This window comes from Squalius cephalus (assembly GCF_949319135.1).
Source record: "Squalius cephalus genome assembly, chromosome: 10".
Lineage (NCBI taxonomy): Eukaryota > Metazoa > Chordata > Actinopteri > Cypriniformes > Leuciscidae > Squalius > Squalius cephalus.
Window position 1 is genome coordinate 3,966,998 of NC_137131.1, and position 12,357 is coordinate 3,979,354.

A 12,357-nucleotide genomic window follows, 5' to 3' on the forward strand; every position below is an offset into this window, starting at 1 on the left:
GCTCAGGTACAAGCATCAAAATGAGGGTTAAATATGTGAAGAGCAAATCAGTGAAATGTTTGCAACATTAATTTCTTTTTTGTTTTTTAGCTGGTTATTTTATTTATTTAGCTGAAGTTATTTATTATTATTTAAATTAAAGTTTATTTTATTTATTTATTTATTTACTCCTTTATGCATTTATTAAGCATTTATTTACTTATTTATTTAGCTGATGTCATTTTAATTCATTTATTTTATTCAGCATAAGTTATTTATTTACTTGTGTATTTATTTAGCTGAAGTTATTTTATTTTTTTGGAGTTATTGTATTTATTTCATATTTTTAGTTATTATATTTTTCATTATTTATTTGTGCATTTAGTTATTTAGCTGAAGTCATTTTATTTCTTTATTTTGATTTCCTTATGCATTTATTCATTAAGCTGAAGTGAAAAAGATTATTTATTTATTTATTTATTTATTTACTTATTTTCTTTTAATAGATTATTACTTATTTACTTGTGTATTTTATTTAGCTTATGTTATTTTATTTATTTTTTATTTAGTATAAGGTATTTATTTACTTACTACTTTATGCATTTATTTAGATTAGTTATATATTCAGTTTTATTTAGAAATATATATATATATTTTTTTTAGTTTACAATAATATATTTAAAAAAAATATTCCATTCATACCAGGATTTGCCTTGATTTTTATTTTCACGTAATAACACTAACTAATTCAAAGTTTTGTGTTCTTGTTGGCTGTGGCTGCATTGCTATGGGGAATAGCGCTTACATGCTAACGTAAACATTTGTCCAGATAGTATGTCACAAAACAGGTGAAATTTTCCTGAACTAGTATCAACTTTCTCATCAACAGCAGAGCACGCATTTTTAGTATGTAGTATCAGTAAGCGAAAATAGCAAAAGTGCATTAGCCTGGGCCAAAGAACTTAGTAGGTTGTGCATGTAGCGGACGCTTTCATCCAAAGCGACTTGCAGTACACTTGTTATAGGAACAATCCCTTCAGGATTAGCCTGGGGTTAGGTGTCCTGATCGAGGGCGAAGAAGAGCAACTTTAGCCGATACGCCACATCACCCCTACAGCAAGACAATCACCCACAGAAATACATCTCTGTCTACTTAATGAAGAAAGAAAACGCTGTTTAGAGGAAAAAGCGAGGTGTTTAAATCGAAAACAACTTGTTATCAGTTGCTTGCGTGTTAGCCGGGTGCATGGCTGGATGAGCGTGCCGCTGTGTTTCCCAGACTTTAGCGAGGCGCTAATGAGCCTCTTCTTTGACAGAGTAATTAAGTTCACACTCAGGGAAAGTGTCTCCAGCGCAAAGGAAAATGAAAAAACAATCCCCAATATACCTGTAAGAAGCTTTTAACCTAAAGACGAACAACACGCGCAGGCAGCTAGTTAGCTTGTTTGTCTGACAAAGCGCTAATGTTGCTGATGAGCCGGAGCGAGCTGTACATTGTTTTTGTTGTGCTGCAACATGCTCTGCAGACTTAATGAGTTGCTTTTAATGCTTTTGAGAGTGTGTAGGCTAGTGGTGCTGTACGAAAACATAACAACTCTATAAGCGCAGAGATGATGAATTGGTGTGGAGTGCGCTATCAGCAGGCGCTCTGCTCCACATGCTGTCTCTTTCTTTTGTTCCTGCACGTCTACAGTGTGTGTGTTTGTGTGGTGTGAGCTACTATGTGAAAGGAGGTATAACCAAACTCGTCGACAGATTCGACCCGTGCATTTGTCTTCGACCCCCTTAATGAGTAATATATCATATAATGATTACGGTATATATCACAGTATAAACATCAAAAAAGTATGTATATTATGTAACCATGTGATAATATCTGTTATTGGACATTTACAGTTTACATTTACACATGAAAAGTATTATTTTCTCCTTTTATTTCAAACTTGATGCACACAAACCAAAAGATCAGAATATGCATAAACATGAATGAATAAATAAATAGCATCAGTTAAAAAATATACTTCATGTTTTGTATCACTTGAATTCATAATCCTCTGCACAGCAAAACTAACCAGCTGTCAATTATGATGAGATGAGACACATTTTAAAGCTGTAAAATAGTAATATATAATATTATAAAAATTATATATTTTTTCATGTGTTATCACAAATGTTTTCTTTTTTTACATTTGAGATATATAGACATTAGTGTCTTTTAATAATGCTGCTGTTGCACATTTGATTATAGATTAAATATGATTAAATATTACATATTATTAAATAGGATTTTTTAATGTTATTTGTAACTATTTGAATATATATATATTGAATATATATATATATATATATATATACAAATAACATTAAAAAATCATATATATATGTATATATATATATATTATTTTAATAATACGTTTTATTATTTATTGAACTCTGGTGTCATTTATAGTATTGCTGTTGCTCCTCCTTTATAAAAGCCTTTGTATTTTATTTTAGTATGGATGTTTTACATATTTTATTTGTATTTTTTTTATAATATTACATTTCCTGCGGCTTCAGGGTGATTAGTCACATGGTATTTATTGCTAAGGTGAATCACTCAAAATAAATTGGGCCAGACGAGGAATATGAATCTGATGATTGTGATGCTGAATAGCTTCCTGCAGTATTACAGAGTTTTACTTTTGCCGCATTTGTTCCACCAACCCTGTAGGTTTGCATGTCTAAGCGTGTGTCACACTAGCGGTGCGCCCGCCGTCTGCCCACTGCTCTTTAACCCCCCGCACACGCGGCCAGAGCTGTTTCTGAGCCTGTTGCTTGGCAACCTGTGTCCCGCTCTGCTGATTGGCAAAGCCGTGGCAACGGGGGAGTCAGGATGTGTCAGGTCAAGTTTGCATGATTATGGGCCAACATGCTGTCATTGTGTATTACACTCTTTGCATGGCTTGACCACTCACACAACAGCCTGCTGCTTAGCTCAGCTAATGTCTCAAACACGCCAGTGCAGGAGTTCGGAAGCAACTCGGAGGAAACTTTTAATATACCGTGCTATTATACAACAGATAGTTCTGGTTAATATAGCATCGCGGCCATGCTAAACACAACAGGGGACTTTGCAGGCAGCATTTGCGCACAAAACTGATTTCGGACAGACTTCTGGGGCAGCGTAATGGTTTAATCATCTACAACAAAATAGAGAGAGCTTTGCTGACAACTTGTTCAAAATTAGAACAAGTTGGCCAAAAACATACACAACCAATATAGTGCTTGCTGTGATGTGAAGCACTTCTGTGCGGCATCCCGAGAGAGCAACGATTAACCTTGGTTTACATGTCAAGGACTTTCTCTTGAAGCAGAAGCATGACAATTTGATGAAACAAAATGCAGTTGTTTATTAGAACAATTGATTTTAAGTTGTATTATTCTTTGTATAAAGTTGTATATAGCATATACTTTTATCATGCATAAGGCAAATATGTAATATATCTATTTGAACTGTTCAAAATAATCATTCATTTTCCATGATTATATCATTTGTTTTTGTTGTGATGCAACATGATTTAAGATAGATTTAAAAGTGCACTTTTACATGATAATGTAAAATTATGGAGTTTATTATGCTCTTTGATTTACTGTTGTTTATTTAATGTGCTATATAAATAAACTTTACTAACCTAAATATAAATTGCAGGGTTGCAAATATAGTTAGTTACTTAGTTACTTATATTACCCATACATTAAAGAAATGTATTAGTTTCACCATTTTATCAATAACTTGTTTACAGAATGCTTGAGCTTGATGGAGACAGACAGACAGACAGACATACAGACAGACAGACAGATAGATAGATAGATAGATAGATAGATAGATAGATAGATAACATTTGTAAACAAAACATCCAAAATGCTGAATGAATGTGGATAGCAGCTCAGATCATTTGATCTTTGGAGAATGTAATGAGACATATTTCTCAATATTCATATGGAGATTACTGACTTTTGATTTTCACAGTTTGAGACATTGTTGAGATCTTTTCTAAAACGATGTAAGACTACTTTCTTTTTAAGGACAAGAATCAGGGCACTGAAGTGCTTTGAAACCCGCAGCGTTATTCAAAGTGTTGGGCGGGACATATCGAGCAGCTCCTCCCTTTTTTTAAATAGCCAATAGCGTTTAGTTTATATCACAGCTCGGCCAGAGCCGTCGAGCTCGGTAAAGCTGCATTTGAAAGCCTATGACAGCCACAGTCTAAAAGATTCCCCCTTTAGATTTAATATGAAACTGTTAAAGCAAAGCTGTGAACATAATCATGTTGTAGTTTGAAAAATGTGTAATTTATGTTGGTGCATGGCACTGATGTTATCTCTTCTACTCATCAGTGCTGAGTCTAACTGTTTCTCCTCCTAATCTCCTCCATCGCTTTAAAATACAGCAATCTGTGCAGAATTCAAATGTGTCTGATAAGTTTTGTGGTCTTCGTCGACTCGCGCATATGATCCGCTCTGTCCTGCCGCGTCTCTGGACCGGAGCTGCGGCGGATCGCGTGACACTAATGTGAAACCAGACTTCATTCGCCCTGATGGAAAACATATTAACACGGTCTCATTCGTTCCCTACCCCCTATATAGTGTACAATGGTCCATTCAACATGTAGAAAATAGTAATTGTGCGAACAAGTAACTTATTTCAGCCGCAGCTTCAGGGTCTATTTAAAATGTAGGGGGTCTCCATTCTAGAGAGCATTTGATTGGATGAGAACCTGCAGAAGTGCAGAGTGACGTCATCAAAATCATTTATCCATATTGGCGGAAGTGAAAGACTGTAAGAATGTTTATAGCTTCTAAATGTGAATTTTGTAATTGGCACACTACCCTTAAGACAACAGTAAGGCTGACATATTCATACTAAATGTCAAAAAACTTCCCTTTTGATTTCATGGGGACTTTAAGCATGATGTCTAGGAGAAAAGGTTGAGCTGTTAAAGGGTGTGTTCACACTCGGCATGTTAGGTTGGATTAAAACGAACCCTGGTGCGATTGCTCTGTTAGTGCGGTTCAGTTGAATAAGTGTGAACCATCCGAACCCTGGTGTACACCAAACAACAGGACCGAGAACACTGAAAACATGAGTCTCGCTCCACTTCCAAACGAACTCTGGTGCGATTTGACTTTGATATGAACACAACACAGACGAAAGATATGTAAATGAACCAAAAACGGGACTTGATGTCACATGATGCAACACTGAAAAGGACCGAATGCTCAAGCACAGTTTTTTCTTGTGATAGTCTTGAAGTTGTCCATCACAGTTCAGTACAGACATCAGAACTGCGTCTCCTCACAGCAGATCTGTGTGTGTGTGTGTGTGTGTGTGTGTGTGTGTGTGTGTGTGTGTGTGTGTGTGTGTGTGTGACGGAGGGATTCCTGACGCTGTTTTGACTCCTTTACACACTTTATAAGTTCTTCATAAGTTCTCAGCTGGTCTAAATACCATCATATGTAGCTACACCATAGACTGTAAAAAATAGAGCTACACACATACAACAAGCTCATTTAGCCCAACACAGCATTGTTTTGGATGTTCGGCAAGTTCCGTCGCTAAAGACTTAATAAAAGCCGACCAATCAGGTTGTGAACACATCCCTGTGCCTTTAGGTCCGGTATCTTTAGGTTTTGGTGTTAAAATGCCAATGTGAACGCTAAGTGGACCAGGAATAAATGTTCTTTTTTTGGTCCGGGCCAAACGAACCAATCGAACCGAAATACAAGTGTGAACACACCCTGGGAGACCTTTGTGAGATCTCTTTGGAGGGGCTGATCAGCACTCTGACACTCTCTACATCAACTCTGACTCTGACTGGAAAATGAATGGCCCAGTCAACACACTTAATTGTCTCCAATTGCTCTGACATGAATTATTAACATTCTTTTATTATAACGTATGTCTACACACGTTAGCGAAGGACGGCGTGTAGAGCGACGGAGAGGGCAACGATTTAGAGGAGAGAGTGTGAGCGACAGCTAAAGACACGAGGATTGATTGGAAGAGTTTGAAGGAGAAACAGAGAGAGGTGTAGGTTTTGTTATCGGAGCGTTACAGAGAAGCCATTGCTATGCAGGTTCAGCCCAGCGTAGCAGATATTCAGCACAGCCAAAGCACATATTGATTTCTGAGAAAAGTCAATCTGGCTCCTAAGTAAATATTACGGCAGCTGCTCAAACGCCATGAACAGCCGCCGAAACAAGATGGAGGCCTGTCAGTCCTGTTTCTGCTCTCTCTCAAAATTAAACATTAATGGTGAAACTGAATTTGTTTGACATACGCAAATACACCTAGCTCTAATATTTACTGTCCTATGAACCCGATGGCCGATAAAACCGAAACATCTGGATCTCGTACTGTCACTGTACCATGGTATAAAAAATAAAAGCACTTTGGCAGTGCCATGATACAGTGATGGTATCAGACGTAATACTGTGGAACTTTGAAATATACCATGATGTATATATGATATTTTTTTACATTGTATTCCAATGTATTACAATAAATACTGCAAAATTACAGTGGAACTTGTCCAAAAAAAACAACATAGTATTACAATCTGATCATTGTACCATGATACCACCAGAGTTTTCTTTTTTTGTAATGGAACAAAATATTTCTGTGATTTCTCGGACATGAATTTCACTACCTTGGTATATTTTAAGGTACCTTACTATTACTACCAAAAAGTACTATGGTTACTATATGGTACATATGGTACTATGTTACATCATTTTCTGTATCATTATATTTTTCAAAGTACCACAGTATTACCATCTGTACTGTATAAAGTACTATAGTACTACCAAAGTACTTTTTACATGGTATATCCAAGGTGTTTGAAAACTTTAAAATTACCATGGTACATTGTAAACATTATAGTACCATGTTTAGTTCTTTTTGGTTAGTTAAGATAAAAAAAAATGTCAAATGATTATTATATAAGAATATAAAATGTAATATTTAGAGGTTTGGACTCTGTTTTGAATTCACAAGATAGCCATTTTATGTTTCTCAACTAGTTTTATCTTTATAAAACCCTAAAAGGACAAACTGACTGGTCGTCCATCCCTACAGATCTGCTGATCTCTGCGTCAAATTATTGAATAATCAGCCAAATAAAAAGCGGAATAAACACATGACAACATCTCTTTTCCACAGCTCACCTGCTTCACAGGCCTCAGTGTTTTAATCTTAATTCAATCTATTGAAGAACACATCCAGAGGAGAGCCGAGAGAGCAGCGGCCCATAAAATAATAATCCTGTCAGCTCACACACACACACATACACAGATCCTTTAACACACACTCATGAGCGCGAGACACACGCCTGTACACACGCATTTAAAGGGAAGTGAAGTCAATACACTTCAATAAACCCCATCAGGAGCTGCATCGCACCTGCAGATTGTGACGGTGGGAAACCGGCAGCCGCACGTGTGGAAGTCAACCGTATAACTTCAGCCCAGATAAGCGCCTATAATTGACAAATTTTTAATGTGAGACCGTGATAGGCAGGAATATGAGAGTGAGACAGGGAAAGACAGACAGACAAGGTCAGAGAGCATAAATGTTCTCGAGAGAGAAAGTGCTCCTACCCTTCAGAGGTAATGCATTGATTTTTACCCACGCTGCACCGTGATAAAAGTACCTCATGAATTCCAATGTCTTTCTCCTATTGAGAGAATGCAACACAATCAAAGCGGCACGAGGCACATTACAATGTCAATCCTTGCTTTTACTTTTTCGAGCACCTTCCCTGGAAATGTGTTTTCCGTCATCGCTTGGAAATGGGACATTTTTTTGATGAGGTTTTTCAGCCCCTCCAGCCTTTGTGAAAAGAGGGCACACTTTCATATAGACGGCGAGATTGTCTCTCCTATAGACGGGTCGCTGTGTTAACGTGTTTACTGTGCATGATGATGCTGAAGTGTACAGTATTATAGTGATCGTTTGAGATGTAGAGGAAACCTGCTGACGCTTACGGTGACGTCTTTTCAATTCTGTACAGAATTAACTTGTCAAATGCAAGTACAATTTTGGCTTTGGCCTGTAATTGGTTTTCGAATTGGGCCATGTTTGGAATAGCTTTCTGCATGTACTGTTTCTACATATTCAAGTTCATAGTATGCAAGTATGCATAGTATACCAATTTTCTATATATAATAGAAAATATAATCTATATAATAGAAAATTTAGCTGGATCTGCTTGTTTTCCACCATGCAATGCACTCATCTTGTCCGTTTTCTTTTAGAAAAGGTTTATCTGTTAGGCGCCGTTCACACAGAATAAGTTTTTCCATTCCACTGCTCTACCTTTCCATTGTTTTTCAATGTAAACACGTTCTAGACGGACAGCGTTTTTGCAGCGTCTTGTGCATGGCACGGCATTCAAAAAACCACAGCGCTCAAGTTAGAAATCTAGACCATGCTTTTTTATTACACTGATTTGCATCTTGCATTTTTAACAGTAAAATGTTCTGTGTGAACCAACCCTTAGAAATCTTTGAGGGGTTTTTTCAACATTATTTGATCATACTGGCAAATATTTATTATTTATTTATATATAACTGGATTTCACTTGCTTTTTATATACCCAGTTTATCCTGTATGAGTTTCTTTCTTCTGCTGAACACAAAAGAAGATATTGATGGATACAGTTGATGGACCCCATTGACTTCCATGGTATTTTTTTTCCATACCACCAACTGTTTGGTTACCAACATTCTCACACAATATCTTCTTTTGTGTTCAGCAGATTCATACAGGTTTGGTGCAACAAGAGTGAGTAAATGACAGAGTTTTCATTTTTGGATGAACGATCACAACAAATGTCTGAGGAACAAAATCACTGAGTGAACTTAACTGTTGTGTGGCTGGTGGCGTTTCACAGAAAGACTGGCTAATGTATGGTGTCGGCTGGAAAGAAGGGAAAAGCAGCTAAATAATGTATGAGAAACAACAGAATGTATTTATATGTTCCTGTAGCTGAACTGCTAGAGCGTGGCGGGAGAAATGCCAACGCTGTGGATTAAATTCCCAATGAATGCACCTATTGATAAAAAGTGAGGAAAATAAAGTATAAAAACTCAAGTACTTCATATAAGCTCTTAAAATAATTTTTTTATATTTTATTTAAAAAGACTATAACTTACTATAACTTATTTTTATTTACTTATCTTTTCTGCCTTTCACATCTGCTCCAGCTTGTGTACTAATCTAGTTTATACTTTAAACTTGGCATTGTGTACTATGAATATTGTTGGCTCTTAAGACAAATTGTTTGTGATGTTCCTCATTTGAATGTCACTTTGAATAAAGCGTCTTCTAAACGTATAAATGTAAACAGGTGTTGCAAAGGTTCATTTTAGACACAGTTTACATTTATACTACCAGTCTAAAGTTTGCACACTTGACTGTTTATTTGATCTTTTTAAACCCCTAAACATCTAAAGGCACTTGCTTAAAAGTTTTGTAGACAAATATGAATTGAATTTTATTTTCTAAGAATATACATTTTATTGTTAATTTTACAATAAGGTTTCATTTGTTAACATTATTTAACATGAACTAACAATGAACAATACTTCTACAGCATTTATTAATCCTAGTTAATGTTCAATTCAATGTTTACTAATACATTTTTAATGTTCAAATTAACATCAGTTAATGCACTGTGAACTAACATGAGCATGAACCTTTCTATTAACTAACATTAACTAAGGTTAATAAATGCTGTCATAATATATTGCTTGTTGTTAGTTCATGTTAACTAATGCATTAACTAATGTTAACAAATGAGATCTTATTGTAAAGTGTTACCATTTTATTTTTTGAGCCAATAATGAAGGAAAAGCATCATCATGTTCATCATATTCCTTCCTGTTTAAAGTTGGTTAATGAATGAGCAGAGCTGGAATCTAGACAAAAAGAGGAAAAGCTCAAGTATAAGAGTAAACGTATGGGTTTTTCAGATCTTTCCATCTAATGGACAAAATAAGCTCTCGCAATTTACAAACAGTATGAACTCGACTGGAGACGATCAGGAAACATACAGAGAGCAGCAGCTTTAGTTTTAGTTTAGCTTTAGCAGCCGAGTGTGTGTTAGAAATCAGGAATGGTGAGAGAACATTGTGATGGTACGGTTTTTGTCTTCAAACCAAACTTGGGTCTTCAGCCGACAAAGTTTAAATCCCGTCTGGCTAGAGCTCTTCCCATAATGTTGGTGGAGAGTAGACGCTAGACGGCTGTTTGAACACATTCGACCACATGAGCGTTTACACTACGAAAGCAATCCAGTCGAATGCGTTTTCCTCTACCTCTGGAAGTGTAAACTCTAAACGTTTTAGACCCCGTTTACACCCGTATTTAGCGTCGTCCACTTATGTTCCGATCGACCAAAACACATCTTATTACCAGGCGTAAACAGGGCATATGTAATTCTCATGTGTTATTTCATAGTTGAGATTACTTAATTATTCTAAACGTATATTAAAATATAAATGATGAAGATTGAGTAGGTGTGCCACAACAGATGCTGTGGGTGGCCGTGATGCTCATGGTCCTTCTTGAGTGTGTGTGTTTATTGGGTAAGCTGGCGGACTGGGAGACCTGGTTTGTGATGGCCCATCTGCATGTCACCTGGCCGGGGCGCTGGGGAGTGTGGGTAATGACTGGGAAGGAATGGCATCGCTGGGTCTCGGTGGAGGGGTAATTATGGAGTGGAATCCATGCAGAAACTGCACATCTGGATCCATCAGGCTAATCCATGGATGGTACAGTGAGTTGAGCACAGATCGGGAACGTCAGTGTCGCATAGTGGCGATGAATATAGACTAGAGTGTGAAAAATAACTTGCCAAAAGAAACGACGATGAATGATACCGACAGTGCTCAGATCTGCTGCCCATCTTTAATGGATTCTAAAGCTGCGTTCACACTACCAGTGACAAAGTAACACGATCTCATTCATTTTAATAGAGAGCTGGGGATTTTATTCAGAATATAAGTGATTTAAGTATAATCAATATAGTCATTCACGTGAACAAGTTATTCTACTATTATCTGTCTGAGTGTGTACAGAGGCCTGCAAGAGAATGAAATGTGAGAGTATATTTCAGGCCTGTAAGAGGATGGTATGGTAAAGATCTTGCCTCCTGTCCACTTCGTAAAATAAAAGGCTGGAAATAGTGGCATCTATAGAATGTAGGATGGATGTGTGTATATATATCTTCTGCAGAAGCTGCAGATCCGTCTCTACATCCTTTAGTGGAGTAGCGAGGCAAGATGGAGGAGAAGTTCATTTTAGCAGTCAGCAACTTTCCTATAAATTATGATATCTCTGTGTATACGGTGGTACTTGCCGTGCCGACTCTGAGCCAGATAGACTGGCGCCTACGCCGCAGATAAATTCTCGTTCATCTATAAAATCAAACATTTCTAAGATTCCATTTATATTCAGTCTTTTTCTTTTCCAAAAATGTAATTCACAGACGTTACTTGGAAACGCCTACTAAAGACCTCGCCGACAGTCACAGATAGTGTGAACACAGCTTTAGATATGTTTGCATGAGTTAAACGTACCTTTTACATGTCCTATCAATGAGACATTCACAGTTTTGTCTTAGTCAACATGAAATGCTGTGCACAATATATTCAACAAAAAAACTTGGATTTTGTCCATCTGGAAATGAATATGATTAAATAAGCTATACTGTACAACTACAAGTACTTATTGACTAAGTAGTAGATATTAGATAGAAAAGTCGATTTTTTATATTTATACAGTATATATTTAGAAAATGTACCTTGCCTTAATATATTTGTTTGTTTTTCATGCTGAACTTTTACACCTGACAGGAACAGGTCATGCATTAAACCCTTAGAAAACTAATGTCCTTCATTTAGTCCATTGATTTTTTTCATTATGTGCGGTATTTATGAGGCATGTGCATCTTTTTGGCTTGCAAAATTTCATTATGTTTTTTATTGGAGTTTTATCGTTGCTCCTAATGCGCTACTCTCAACCTCCAATTATGCCTCCTGTGTTTACTGAAACTGTATTCATGGAAACGTGTGTTTGTTTGAGCAGAAAGACAGGGAGGCATTATTAGAAGTAAGAACATGAGCAAACACGACACAAACTGAATTGAACATGCTGTGGATTGATTGCATCAAAGCAAACAGAGCTGGGAAATTAATTTTGAATACAGAGAAATCTTGTGTATCCCTGTGTTTCCCGCAAAGATGGAGAAAAAAATTGATTTAGCAGTGTCTGCTGTCATCTTTTGTGTACTTTGCTGATTGAGAGCACTGTTGTTAGCATGCCAATTTGAA

At 36.6% G+C, this 12,357-nt stretch overlaps 1 protein-coding gene across 3 annotated transcripts in view; it reads left to right on the plus strand.

The window, feature by feature from the left end:
* Positions 1-12,357, plus strand: part of cacna2d2a (calcium channel, voltage-dependent, alpha 2/delta subunit 2a) — a 213,955-nt gene that overhangs the window by 153,972 nt on the left and 47,626 nt on the right. The gene's annotated exons all lie outside the window — the stretch shown is intronic.